Source organism: Rhinolophus sinicus, chromosome 16, assembly GCF_057876585.1.
Source record: "Rhinolophus sinicus isolate RSI-liver-muscle chromosome 16, RSI-T2T, whole genome shotgun sequence".
NCBI lineage: Eukaryota > Metazoa > Chordata > Mammalia > Chiroptera > Rhinolophidae > Rhinolophus > Rhinolophus sinicus.
In genome coordinates, this window is record NC_142516.1 from 22,911,266 (window position 1) to 22,926,896 (window position 15,631).

Consider the following 15,631-nt stretch of genomic DNA (forward strand, 5'->3'; position numbering starts at 1 on the left):
ACACAGCTTAGGAAGCCCTAGTGCTAGAGTTTGAACCCAGGCAGTCTGACTCCAAAAGGCAAGTCCTGAAACCCTAGGCAAAATCCAAAGAGGTACCCCACGAGATGTCAGAGAAAGGAACCCACCATTTACTAAGCACTCTCTCTGATACAAGTTCCAGGCTTGCTACTGGAGAGGTGGGTCAGGCAACACGCTCCAGCCCCTCAGACAAGTGAGTCAGGAAGTAAGCTTGGACTGGAAGCTCCTTGAAGGCAGCCCTGGTTCTCATTCAGCTCTGTATTCCCAATATTGACTCTCACAAACGCCTGTTCAATTGTCTCTCCTGAGAGACGCCTTCTTTGGCCACTGCCCGCCCAGCCTATTCAGCTCTCCTCCCCGTCTCTCTAGTAAACACTGCACATGGCTGCATTAAAGCATCTGTCACACAGTATCAGAGCTCCTTGCTTACCTGCCTGCTCTCCCACTGGTCTGAGAGCACCCTGAGGGCAGAATCAAGGTGTGATTCAGCTCTGTTTTCCCACTAAGGACCACTCCCAACCCAGGCATGGAGGCCACTCACCAAATATTTGCTAAACGCTAAATGAAAATGGATTAGACCTCCACCAGCCTCCCTACAGATAGAGCCCCCTGTCACCACCCACTCCTGACCTTCTCCATCTCAGCACCCCATTCTGTTGCAGAATCTGGCACAGATTGTGATTTAAACTTTTTCCTTCCCCACCCCCCATAAACCCATAAGTGCAGGAACCACATCTATTTCCCAACCGTAGTATTTCCATCATCTATTGAAGTGCCACACACATGGCAGGAACTCAATGAACACTTATAAAATAAATGAGTGAATGAATGAGTGAATGAATGAATTGTTACTCCTTGGAACAATTCTTACCTTTCCATTTACAATAACTTTATTCCAAAATGAATCATAGTTGAGCAAAGCCACTTGAAATAATGTCACTACCCAAATTGTATTCGTAAAGTAAGTGCTTTTTGTGTGGTGACCACTTCAAATCCAAGTCTCATCCATATTGATGATAAGAAGGACTTAAAAGGGGGGTTATTGAATGAGGCCCTTCTTCTCATACAATGTGGGCTCCAGTGACCACTACAGTTGGAGCTACACACAGACTCCCTTTATGCCCCTCTGTTTTCATTAGCTCGGGTAACTTGCCAAAGAGTGATCCTTTTGGGCTGAAATTTTCCATGCTGGGTCTTGGCAAAAGGTGAATTTTGGGGGAAAGTTTGAATAAAATCCCTTCAGCCATTTTTTAGTTTGATGAGGATAAAAAAAAAAATACATTTTTTTTCTTGCTTTTAATTAAAGACATTTTTGGGACACAGGAACTTTGTCCCTAACTTTGAAAACTTAAAACTCATGTCTAATCCCATCTAAGGAAACTGTGGAGATCATTTGGGGCTCAAACAAATTTTTTTTTTTAATTAAAAAAAAACAAAAACAACTATGAAGTAATTGAAAAAATCTCTGTGCAGCCTTAGCAATCGAGGCATTTTCCCCACTCTTGGGCTACATTAAGTCTTTCTGTGATTCTAGCAAATCATAAAAGCTCAGAGCTATTTAGAAGGGATTATCAAACTTGGATTTCAGCTCCTATGCCATGACAATTGATATTATTTCCCTCTTTCTTTTGTCTCAAGAATCTTCCTTCAACATTGTATCAAGAATATATGCTTTAAATTATCGGGGTTCAGAAAATAAAAAAGGTGAGGTTCCTGGAATGAGAGGACCGCTCCTTCAAAGCCAAATGTACAACATACAACTGGTTTTCCAAAGCTTTCTCAGACAAATGCTAACCAAATGTTTTATCTTACACTGGATGTTCTCAATATTCACATCCAATTCTTGTTTTCTTATTCACTGGAAACTACTTACACTAAGTCATATTATAGTTCTTGCCACAGAATTATTTTCAGAAAGCAGTGCTGGGCTGGAAAGTCCAAAAGACCTGGGTTTGACTCTCTTCTCTGATATTTACCAAACAGATACCTTAACCTAAGACTCAGTTTGTTCACCTGTAAACTGGGGATAATACTTACTCAGTGGCTATTGTAAGGATCACTTTAGGCCAATTGCCCCCTGCAGTGCCTGGTACAAAATAAGTGCTCCATAAATGGCAGTGTCAGCCCCTCCTCCATCAGCCGATTATTCACATTTATACGGCCTTTAAACTACCTAGCTGGCAGCTCATGTCTTCTAGTTCTCAGTTCTTCCTGGTGTCTAGTACAACCTGAGGTGCATGGTAATTGTTTAACACAGACATGCAGAGAGGAAGCAATGGAGTCCTGGCCATGCATTTCCATTGTCGCTGTGTATTTCCAGTGACATCAGCAAATGTCTTGTCTTTACCTATTTCCTCGTCTTTCTCTCCTACTAGAAGGATCTCATTCACCTTTTAAACCAAGGATGTAGCTGGGTAAGTGACTGAATGGATGAACAAACCAGTAAAAGACCTATTTCCTTACAGGATCTTGGCTTCAGTTTTCAAGTCGTTTTGTTTTAGTTTAGATGTTGCCTGACAGCCAGGATTTGTTCTCAATGCTCACTCACTTTGGTTATGTAGTCAAAATGGACCACATCTCAAGTGAGCTTTTATACATGTAGTTTCACTTAGCAGTGAGCAGGCAGGAGTCCTTCAACTAAAGTCCTTGTTGGGGCAAAACTGCTCCTATTCAAATTTCCCCAAAGAGGAAAACACTACAGGAATTTGAGGGGAAAAGAAGAAGGAAGGGAGAGAGGTTGGGAGACAGGCTTGCAGAGGGTAGGAAGCTTGCCTTCAGTCACACGCCTAGAAGGTGTCACTGGGCATTTTCAGAGCATCTCTGAGTCACAAGGTTTCCCCAGTCTCCCTCACCACCTCACATCTTCTCCTTATAACCCCCAATGTAACACATGTGCTTGTGTGCACACACACGCACATACACTTAATTATGTCTTACAAAAAGATGCAAGAGTGGAAGAAGCCTATCTATTGAAACAGACAAGGGGAGAGCCTCATTATGGGAAGGATGAACCCCAAATCCACCACTCTGCGGGGTGGAGGGGATACAATCAGAAAAGAGTGTCCAGAAAGCTTCAACTGCTTGGTCAAGTTTTACCTCTTAAGCTGGGTGATATTCACATGAGTGCTTTTATGTTGGACTTTGTAAGTGTTCATTTGTCTTAAATTGAATATTTGGCAGCATTGCCTAGGTGCTTACTTCCAGTTCTTGCCATTCCCACACAGATCTTTAAACACACACACACACACACACATACACACACACACAAAGTCACACCCAGGACACATTACCCACTGACAAGTACACTCAAGCACCAACGCACCCACTACACATAAACTTTTGCACACTCACCTACACATGTTCAGTCACAAGAACCACCCATTCGCTCATGTGTACACACACTTTTACACACACACGTACACTGCCTGCCAGTCCAGCCTTGCCACCACTCCTCTCCCCAGATCAAGGGCAACGGGGTCACACACACAGGGACCCTGAAACCTCGGCATGCTGATGACACCAGCTGAGCAATGGGACCCCATGGAAGAGGGGAGAGTGAGGACGCGTGGGGCTGTTCTCAGAGGTTGGCACACATGACGCCACCGATGGCTGGTCCCACCATAGCCAGTGCATGGCCCCAGACCCAGGCAGACGAGCCAACACAGGCTCATCTGGGAAGGGACAGAGTTAAGGAGCAGAGGGAAGATGCTGGTTTTTCAGTTTGGGTTGGGAAGCAGTAACTTGTGTGGGAAACAACCTCCTCAGAAACCATAGCAACACCCATTTGGTGACTCTGGATTGGACCCCGACCAGACATTTATTAAGCAGCCTCATAAGCTGTGGTCTCCAGAAGAACAATACCAAACTGATTAAATGTTAATCGCTTCAATCTGTTCCTCCTCACAGAACTCGCACCCCATCCCCCTCTCTCCACAGACTGCATTTTCTACTTCCCAGCCTCAGCCGAAAACTGTCCCTACTGCTACCCTAGAGCCCAAGTTCAAGGCCAGGACCACAAGGGACAGGTGAGTTAGGGTACAAAGATGGGAGGCAGGTTAAACCAGGGACCCCGGGGGTCCAAAGTGAGCCATTCTTATATTAGACTTCCAGAGCTGAAAAGTCTCCGAGACCATCTGATCGAGTAGTTCTCAATCTGGCTGCTGTAAGAAGTACCTGCTGAGCTTTAGAAAAATGCCAACGTGTCTGTCCCACCCCAGTCCAATTAAATCTCAATCTCTAGAAGCTGGGACCTGGTCGTTTGTATTTTTTAAACCTCTCCATATAATTCTCATATGCAGCCAAGGTTGAGAGCCACTGAATTAAATCAACCCCCTGGAGAAGTGAGGGTGGGGGAGCCAGAGAGGGACAGGGACTTGCCCAAGGTCCCAGAGCTGGTGAGGCACTATAACGAGACTGGAAGCCACACGTGCTAACCGCCAGCCCAGAGCTCTGTCCCCTTGTCTGGCCACAGCCCTCCGTGAGTCCTAAAAATGTTCCATTCTCCTGACTTACCATGACTCCTGTTCTTGTCTACCCGGAGCTTTGTGATTGGGTGGCGGATAAAACGGATCCGAGGGAGGTGCAAGGAAATTAGTTTCAACAGAAATATGGGGACTAGACATTCAAGAAGTGACAGCAGCCACAGTGAACGGATTCCTAGTGTTTATCAGGATCACAACAGAATTGATGGTGCCTAACCATGTAGCCGTCACCCAGCACCCAAAGCGCCAACCCCCAAACCTGGGAAACAGCTTCAAGTCTTCCAGCTTCATCACTGCCTCTAAGCCATGAAGAGTCAACCTCATAAGCCCCCTCAGTCCTACACACTTATAAGTTCATGCCACCTAACATGCCCCAAGCGCCTCCTAACCAGTCTCCCTAAATGGACATATGTTCTCCAATCTATCCTCTACAGAGCCACCAAAATATTCTCTCTAGAACACACACCTGCCTGTCTCCCTTCAGCCAAAGCCCCACAAACAGGCCCCTGCCTCTGAGTCCCAATGCGCCCAGGCAGCACACTCATCTCACCCTGACCACAGCCCCTCAGGATGTGCAACTGACATTCTTGATGAAAAGACAGACATTGACTAATCATGTCATTACTACTGGGACACAGCTAAGAGAGAGGTACTGGAGAATGTATCATGGGGAACGGCTTAGTCAGATCTGGGGGGTGTCCAGAATGGCTTCTCTGAGCAAAGGATGGGATGTTTAATCTGATATTTGAAGGGTGAAAAGGGATTAAGCAAAAGGGGGGAATGTTCTAGATACGGAGAGCCATGGAATGCACAAATGCTCTGAGGGATGATGGAGTACAGTCTGGAACCCCAAGAGCGAGGAGAAAGGAGGGCAAGATGACGTTTGTCGGGGTCAGATTACGCAGGGCCTTTTCAGTAATGGTAGAGATTTGGGGTTTTACCTTTGCATGTTAGTAAAGTGATCGACCATTCGTGTCCCCAGGACTGAGGGGTTTCCCAGGACGCAGGACTTACAGTGCCAAGATGGGGGCGGGGAGGGTAAAGAAGAGGAGTGACCATGGATGGCACCCAAGTCTCTGACCTGCCCCGCTGGATGTGTGATGGCGCCAGTACCTGAAAGGGATCAGGATGGGAGGGAGGGTGTCAAGTTCAGTTGTTACGTTTGGGAAGACAGAGCAATAGCCAAGTGCAGATGCTAGATAGGCTCTTGGGTCTATGGTCTGAAGCTAGAGGTTTTCGCAGAAAGATGTAGGTTTGGGGCTATCGCCATAGAAATGGTAATTGAATTATGGGAATGGATTAAGCAACCTAGAGATAAAGAAAAACAAATCTGACAGGAAGACCTACCTCCCAACCTTGAGGAATTCCAATATTTAAAAATCTGGTAGACAGGAGTGAAACTCAACAAAGGAGGAGGAAGAAGAGCAGCCAAGGACGTAGAGAGAAAACCAAGAGTTTGTGTTGGCTCAAAGCACGAGAAGCGCTTTGTACCTCACAGGATGTAATGGTCCAGCACATGCAATGCTGCTGAAAAATCAAATAAAATGACTGGGAAAGCCTACTGACTCAGGCAGTCCTGATGCAGTAGAGGTCACAATGACCTTCTCAGAAGAGTCTGAATGAAGCAATGAGAGTAGAGGTACGTTGTGGAGAAAATGAATAGGAGAGAAGTAAATGGAGACAGTATGCACATCATATAAAATTGACTTGGGGAATCTGACTAGAAAGGAAACTGATGGGCAGGAGCTAGAGAAAGACATCAGGTAGAGGGAGAGTTTTCTCTAAGATGAGAGAACAGACATGGTTATATGCTGATGGGGAGGATCCAGTAAAGAGGAAGAATTGAAAGACAGAAAAGAGGACTCGTTCCCACTCCCCGCAGCCCACCTCCTGCTGCTTCTCCAAGCACTCCCCATTCTCAGGCTGCTGAGTACTTTCCCCTCGTTCACAGTAACTCCTCCTGGGATCAAAGGATGATCCTACGAAACCTTTCTTCCTCTATGTTTGTGCAGCCTGGTGCACACACCTCCACCACTGCACTCAAAGCTGGCCAGTTACTATGTTGTCTCTCCTACCAAATGGGGAGCTCAGCAAAGGTAAGACACTGGTCTCAGTTCTTAGCCTGCAGCTTTGGCTGGCCCAAATATGTGTGTGCTCAGGAAACATTTATGGAATGAATGAATGAATGAATGAATGAATGAATGAATGAATGAATAATGATGAATTGGAAGGCACACAGGGGTAGCCATGAGAACAGTCTGGACTGGTACAAGGAGGGGTCTCTCTTCTCCAGAAGCACCGACGTCAGAGAACTCAGTTCCTGCGATCTCCATTAGGGGCAGGGAGGCAGGGTGGGGTGGACTCCTCACTGAGCTCGCATTTTTCCCTTCCATTGTTCCTGACAGCTGCACATGGAAAGTACAACATCCACCAAGGCCCATGTGTTTCCCCTCCTCCCCTCCCTCAGCAGGGAGGGAACAGATGGGCGTAATTTATGCCCAAACCCTTCCCTTGCAGCCCTGGCACTGGGGAGAGGGGATACAGGGGCAGAGATCCACCCAGGTTCCACAAACTTCTCTCAGCATCTAGGCAAGAGAGCCGCAGCAGGGGCCAGCTGGGGTTGGGAACAGAAGAGGACAGGAGAAGGCGGGGAGAAGGCCCTGCGACTTGTACGTGACCACAGCACTCCAGCCCATGTGCCACCAGGGTGCACATATTATCTCAGCATAATTCTACAAAGAACAGACTCCTGCACCTGCTTCAAAGACAAGGAAACTGAGGCTCAGAGAGGTGAAGGAACTGGTCCAAGGTCACCCAGCAGGTGACTGACTGCAGAGCTAGGATTCCAATCCAGGTCTGTCAAGCTCCAAAAACTATGTCCTCTCCACCAAACCCCGCAGAGGAAGGAAGTGATATATGCAGGTCTCCCTCCACCCTCCCTCTCCTGGGTCATCTAGGGTAATGGGCAAAAGGGGCCTTGAGGCCAGGTTCCTCTGCCGAAGGGGACTGGACATGAAAGCAAGGTTGCAGAAATTGCACAAATGGGCAGAAGACTGTGCTGGAGGGACATGTGAAGGGGTGCCCTGGGGGGTCAAGGAGCCGGGTCCTGTTGGGATGCGCATTCCTCTGCCTGGCTTTTGAGGTCAGCCTTCTGCAGGGGGGCTGTCCTGCAGCCAACCCTCAAGGCGGGGACAAGGGGTAAAGGTGAAATTCCGAGGGCTGCTGAGCTCCCAGTGACCACAACAAACCTCCCAAGCCACCCCTTGCCTCTTCATTCAGTGGCAACTGGAGCAACTGGCACAGAACCCAGTTTGGGAGTCAGCGGAACCTGGGTTTAAACCCCAGAGCCTCTCCATGCCAGCTGTGTGCCTGTGGTCAAGCCGCTTGACCTCCCTGACCCTCAGTTTCTTTACCCATAACATGGGCTTGTGAGAAGAGGATGACTGAACCCAACCTGCAATTGTGTCCATTTGGCTCACCTGGAGTTGTTTGGGTTTGGTTTCTTGTTGTTCTCTCAGATCCATTGTTACCTGCAACAATCGAAACACTACACCTAGACGTACAACCTATTCCAACATTTTTGAATAATCAGAAGGTTTACAACTTGGGCCTGCACAGCCCATAGCTACAACTTAGAGGGGAACGCATATGCTTCAGTTTTCCACTGTTCCCACCACTCCCTCCTTCCCTCATCAATATCACCTGCCAGGGGACGTGGCATTCGCTGCCCCAGCGGGTAAAAACCGTTTGTCACAGCCCCGAAACTCTGAGCACAGTGAGAGCAGTGAGCCCAACCCATTTGAGTTCATCAACATCTCTGCAGAGCTCAGCACAAAGCCTGGCACCCAGTAGGTGCCCAGCCATTCATTTGTTCAAACAAGTATATATGTTGAGGCCCTCCTTTGTGCAGGACCTCCTGAGAGGCTGGAGACTGAGCAACAAACAAGCCAGATTTGTATAACAGGCTCACAACAATACATAAGATCAGTTCTGTCATTATCTCCAATACACAGATGGATAGGGAAACTGAGGCACCAAGCAAGGGAGGAACTTGCACAAGATCCCAAGACAAGGAGAGGCAGAGGTACGATTCAAACATGGCTCAGCTGATTCAAAGCGATCAACATTCTGAACTGGGGGACTGTTAACTATAGCCTGTGAACCAAATCTGTCCACCACCAGTTTTTAGAAATAAAGTTTTATTGGAGCACAGCCATGCCCATCCGTTCACATCGTCTGTGGTGGCTTTCACACAATAAGGGCAGAGTTGAGCGGTTGCAGCAGAGACTGTATGGCCCCTCAAAGCCTAAAATATTTACAGTCTAGCCCTTTCATAGGACAAGTTTGCCAGCCCCTGCTCTGAGTCACTATTCTAAAGCATCCTGCTTTCCTGAGAGATCATTGCTTTCATAATACTATACTGGGGAAACGGGAGTGGGAGAGGGGAGGACAACAAAACAACAAAACAAAACAAAACATTAAAAAGGCACATGCGATGGTAGAGAGGGCCGAGGTAGCGCTATACTGAGTCCCCAGGGAAGGCCTTGGAACAAAGGTCATTAAGCTGAGATCTGAGAGGTGAGGTGCCAGTCACAGGGTGATAGGGAACAAGAGCCTTCTGGGCAGGAGGACCAGCTGCAGCAAAGGCCCTAGGGCATCACAAGCAGGGCGATCGCGAGGGACCAAAAAACACACCAGCACACTCAGGGCTCAGTGGGCAAGGATGAGAGCACATAGGTAGGATAGAGTCTGGCCGGAAGGACTTCCTGAAAATGTGTGAACGGACAAGCTAAGCAGGGCCTGGAGGAGACCTGAAACCCCCGTCTGACATGTATTGGCTTTCTGGATTCAGATCCTCCCTTTAAACTGGCAGGAGCTCCTCTCCCCGGGCTGTAAAATGAGTTCTTACTATGAGCCGCCCTTCTGGGACTGCTGTGGGCCAGAAGCAATAAAGACATGACGGAAAAGCCCTTTGCAACCACGCAGGGCAGCCCCGTGTCTTGACGGCTGCCCCTGACGTGTGTGCTGAAGTGCGCTGAGAGGTTCATGACCCCCGATTACCCGAGACCCCTGAGATCCAGCCTCAGGGCCGCTCTGGCCAGAGAAGCCTCCCTTCCCAGCCAGGCTGACTCAGTGTGTGGCCTCACACACACCCACAAGCCAGGGGTGCCTCCCTATCACACAGCCCTTGACCGACAGGGAAGGTTTGACAAAAGGAAAGGTGGCTGGTGGACGGAGGAGCTTGGAGGCCTTGGGTGAAAGGCCCGGTGACTTCACTGCAGAGTAACTGAATTTGCTGGAAAAATCTGAGCAGAAAGCCAGGAAGATAAACAGAAACAGAGACAGAGGTAGAGAGAGACAGAGAGAGACAGAGAGAGTCTGTTGGCATTGGGGGGCAGGGGCCAAAGAGGGGTGTGCCTAGGTAATGTGTGACCAGAGCAAACTAGGTTTTCTAAGTCATTTATCCAGCTTCTGGGTCTCTGCTGCCATGGGTAATGCTAAGCACCTATTTCAATGTCTGACTTGTCAAATCTTTACAGAAGAATAAATAAATAATATGAATGGTGCACAGATACAAGATCTGGAATCCAACAAACCAGGGTCGGCTTCCTAGCTCCACCACTTATTAGCCGTGTGACCTTTGGAAAGTCACATTCCCATCCTGAGAACATTGTTTTGAGGGTTAAGCAGAACGGCAGTAATTACGTGAAGCACTCAGCAAAGTGGAAAGTTCATCGTTGCTCTCAGAACTACGGTATTAGCACCTTTCCCCTCTTAGGTTCCCAGGGTCTGGCAGGGCACCTGGCACAGCCAGGCTGTATGAGATTCTGAAAAGCACGCGAGAGATGGGTTTTGAGGCCTCTGTGTGCCTGATGAGTGCAGAATGGGCTGGCCCTTCAGGACACATAGACAAGAGCCCTGAGAAAGCCAGGGTAATAAAACGCCCTGTGATAGAGCTTCATTTGGTAACTAATGAATTCACTCAACAAAAACGTGTGGGGCATCCCCTAGCTGCTGGCCCCTGCAGGAATGCGGGACATGCAGAGATGAGTAAGAGAAGAGATGTCAGGAAGCTAACAGATGCCAAGTTGGAGAAGGGCAAATGGCCCATAATGGGCACACAAGTAAATAATGGCTGAATGAGCCATAGATGAATGGGCATTTTCCTATGTTCTTTGGGCATCGACACCCTTCTTGCTCATAGGAAAACATCATCTCAATCAAAAAGCAGGACAAGTAAACAACTCAGGTTTTCCAGACAGTCTGGATTCAAATCCCAGCTCCTCTAGTATCCAACTCGGTGACCTGGGCAAGCCATTCATTCATTTTTCTGTCTCTGGTTCCTTAAAACTCATTTGGCAATAATAGCTACTCCCTCTGGCCCGGAGGTTTGGAAGAATAGAGGAAATTCACACCTGTGGCACTGACTCCAGTCACCCTCCAGTGTCAGCTCGCCCCTTCTCCCTCAGTGAGAGAACCCTTTGCTATTAGCCGAGTACGTGGCCACCCAGACTAATAAATTACAGCCTCTCCTGCTGCTATATTTGGATACATGATGAAGTTCTGATCAACGGGATATAATTGGAAGAGGTGTCTGCAATTTCTAGGAAGTGTGCTTAAAACGCGCTTGTCCTTATCTCGGCCTTTCTTTCTTCCTGCTTTCTGAGTGCAGATACAACGGCTGGAGTTCCAGCTGGCATCTTGGGCCAGGAGGTGATCTTGAGTGAGAACAGCACCGAGACAGGAGCCTGAACCCCTGACACTGTGTCACATGCCAACCCTCAACTGGACTAACTCTGACTTCTCCATGAATAAACAAAACCAACACCAGAAACCTCTCTCTTGCTAATGTTACGCTTCCTAAGGCTTTGGAGGAAAGGTGGCGTTTCAAATCCTTCCAACTGAATCTTAGTAACCAAGTTTCATTAATATCAGCAAAGCACTTCCAGGTGGGTTGAGCACCCCCATGTTCTCAGGGCTCGTGAGCCCTTGTGTGGCGAACACTACACCCCAGGTCATGGGTGTCATTTCTTCCTGACGGAGGACCATCCACCCTGGCAGTGCAGTGCCTCCCTCGCCCCCAGGCCCTCCCTTGTTTCCAGTTCTCCTTCAGCGAGGTCATAACCTTGGAGGAGGCCCTCAGGGCACTGAGTTCCTTCACAGATAATGGTTCTACTGCAGGGGTCAGATGGCTGCAAGATCCAAACTATAGGAACATGTTTGTAAATGCACAAAGACAAGAATGTTTCCAAAATCAGGGCCCATGTCCAGCTGGGTGATTCAGTACCAGCAGCCTAAAAAGAAACCCATGTATGCACTTGTTCAGTAGGTGCCCATGGGATGCCTTCTCCAGCCAGGCACCATGCCCAGCCCTGCAGGGCGGAGGGAAGGAGAAGGCCCCATCCCTGAGAATCAGTAGCCAACATCCAAACGAGGAACTAACGCCTTCACACAGAATGCAGTTCACCCATTCACTCTGTGGCTACTTATTGGGCACTGTCTATGCACCAAGAAAAGGACCAAGAGGCAAACAGATAAGGAAGGGGAATCAGGAATTCAGCCTAGGGCTGCCAATTGAACATGAAAACATCCATCCTCACCCATTCACAGAGCCATATGTGCCCCCAAACTCCCTCCCTTTAAAGTCCCAATATTCCTAACAATGAAAGGGGGTACAGGGCTTAACAAAGGAACTTGACTTCTCAGAAGCTGACCACAGGTAGCGAAGAGTCAGTAAGCCGTGTGGCCATCGTGATCTGAGTCCCAGATCAGCCGCTTCCCAAGGTAGCGAGGCCCTCCACTCCGGCGTGCTCACCTTAAATGTGGTGTTGTAATTAAGAGAACGTTCTGTCATCAGGCACACCTGAGATCCTGGCTCAGCCACCACACAGCCAACTAACCTGTGTGATGTCCGGGGACTTGTTTGCTGTTTCTGTAAAATGGGAACAGTATGCTACCAACCTCATTTGGTCCTGGGAGGACAAACTGTGCTCTCTCTCTGTGGCAAAAATAAAGGAGCAGGAGGGGGATGGGGCGGGGGAGGGGGGAAGAGTCTAGAAGCTCCCATCCAGCATCAAGTCCTATCCTATGTGTTTATTTTTTTATTGTTGTAAAATATGAGTAAGATAATATACCTTCCCCTCTCTGGACCTCAGCTTCATCATTTAAAAAGTGAAGGCATTGGCCTAGAAGGATTCTGTTGTTTTGCTCTATCCAGAAGAAGCCAACTTTCATGTTGAACTAGAGATCTTCCGGCCTTCTCTCAAGTGGGACCTTGCAGCATGGTTTTGTATTTGCAGGGCATTTAACAGTCAGTCATCTCAGAGCATTATCCAGGTAGGAATTTTATCAGGGAAGTAAAAAGAGGCGTGAGCAGGGAACACGTGACCCGGCCAGGATGGGACACACCAGGCCTGGAGCACGCGGCCAGCGCTTTAAAGGCTGCGTTCCAGCCTCCCTCACCAGAGCGGCCAATCCTACGGCTCCCGCTGTATCCAGAAGTCTCGTTAAGTCCGTTTTATAAGCCTTTTTTTGACAAGTGAGGTCTTTAAAACATGTTTCCTCATTGTGCAGAGGGTGAAGTTCAGTCCAAACATTTGTCTGCAGAAGAAACTGGGTGGACCCAACTGCCAGGGGGACCATCATAAACCCTGCTCACACTCTGGGGCCTCTGAAAAGGGGTGCTTCTCCAAGATACCTTGTTGATGACTCTGCTAAGAATAATAATGCAACATGCAGAATGAAAAACCCAGTGTCTGAACAGCTCCCAACTGTCTGTTTTCTATGATCTCTAACCTTGCAAAACCAGTGCTTTCGTCCTGGTTTCTCCTCCAAAGCCACACAGCTAGACAGAACTGCACCAGCATCCAACTTTTGGTCCCTCTGGTGCCAAAGCCTTAACTCTTTCTGTTCCACCAGCTACGTGCCAATACAAAAGAGCAAGACACTGAGTGCTGGGAGTGGTACTTTTTGGGAAGTGGCTTCGGGAGCCTAAATCACCACACTTTTTGTTGAGCCCCAAAGGAAGACCACTCTCCCGTACAGTGTCGTCTCAGCATTGAGTGTGGTCAGGAAAACAGAGTGAGAGTCCAATCTCCATGTGTGAGGACCACAGTAAGGAGATGCACCTCATAGCAATAGGCACCAGATCTTAAAGGTCTGGCCTGCGAAGTTTCTTAGGGACAGATCAGGTGAGACGCGCCTCCTTTGTGACTACCCATCCCTGCTAGAGTCACAAACATTCACTTGTTAAGAGAAGGGCAAGGCGGAGAGCCAGACCCTGGGGGAAGCAGGGGGATACGACAGGTCATGGGAAAGTCCACTTCCCAGTAGCCTCCTGGAGAAAGACTCTTGAACTCACCTAAGTGAGTGAGTCCTCATTGCCTGTCTTAGGAGGCAAAAGCAAGCTGCTTAGAGCAGGACACACAAGTCCTGCAAGGACTGACCATGGCTGGGCATTTTGCGCCCACTCTTCATCACCGGCTCAGGCCAGTGCTCAGCCACATGGAAAGGCCAAGCACCTCCTACTCCTCAGGCTCCCCACGTTGTCACACGGTACATGCTCCTTCCTCTGTTGGCAACGTCTGCTCTACCCCTGACCGACATCTCTTCATCCCCCGAGGCCAGTCCATCTGTCACCTCCTCAGTGAGGCCTTTGGAAGTCCCCTGGTCCCTCCTTCTGCCCATCATTATTTGTCCCTATGTGACTAGCCAGTTGACTCAGTTCCCATCTGTGGGAATTAGAGAAAATAATCATACCTTTCTCATAGGGCTGATGTGAGGATTCAGTGAGATAAAACAGACTAGTGCTTAAACAGGGCTGTCCAGACTTGGTGCTTGATACACTGCGCCATCATCCTCCTTCTTCCCTGGATTCCTAGGGAACTGGTAGGGAATTTGCTAGCAGGAGTTCCAGCCACGTGGCTCAGCCCTCGCCTTCAAGGGGGACTCCTTGTTTCTTTCGGGGCTCAGCTCAAGCTTCTGTGCTGCAAAGACCCCCTTGGCTACCCCAACAGAGGAGCCCCCACCCTCTTGGGGCCACCATGAAGGCCCCTGTCCCCTGTACAGCAGTGTTCTGTTTGCATGCTTCTCTCCTATTACACTGAAATGGGGACCAATACTAAATACAAGTGCTGGCTGGCCCAGTGATGAAAAAGAATGCCAACAGGAAGATTGCTTTCTTCACACATCCGTGGAGAAATCCCCAATATGCAAAGCAAGACTCCAATTATAGAGGAGACAGGCAAGTTACACATAGAACCTGCATTGTTTGCCATAGGTTGTAGTCCATGGAAGCAGGTAAAAGGTAAGGATTTTAATGCACATTTACTTGACTTTGATCTCAGACTTCCGGAAATTCACATCACATTTTTGCCCAAAACCTGAAAGATCCTTTAGCCCAACCCCCTTTGGATGACTGAACCACAAGCACACCTCCAGTGACAGGGAACTCACTACCCAATAAAATATTTGCTATCTCTGACTATCGTAGGGTTTCCCTTGTGTTGATCTGAAACTTCTTTCATTAGGCATGCTTCTGCCCCTTGAGCCCTGTGGAATCCATCCACGTCCTTCTTCCCAGGATAAAGACTTCAAGGCCAGTCTCTTAGACCTCCAGCCCCTTTCTTCCTCCAAATAACTCCCCAGTTTTGTCTGCCAAGGCTTCCGGCCACTCCCCAGCCTGGTAATCTATTTCATTTCCGTGGCCTTCCACCAATTGGTCCCACTTACAGTGCAGGATCCAGAGCTGTGGGCAGAGTTTCTGGTTGTCTCTAACGAGCACAAAACAGCAATTTAGACTCTCAGAACCAGAGGTCCTTAGAGATCCTTCAGGGGTGGTCAGCTCCCCCCACTTTATAGATGAGACTGAAGACCACAGACGTGTAACAATTTACCCAAATGTTCTCATGCGCAACAGAACAACAAAATCAAATTTGTCAACAACAATAAACAATAAACAATATCATCACATTTGTTATGGTGATATCACAGGATGAATTCATGCTGGAACTTCGGTCTGAGAATTGGGATTATTTTCTCCAAGGATATCAGCATTAATCTTGGAATTTTTCCTAGTAAACAAATCAGCAAAAAGATAAGTAGGTAAATAGATAGATAGGTTGATAAAGGAA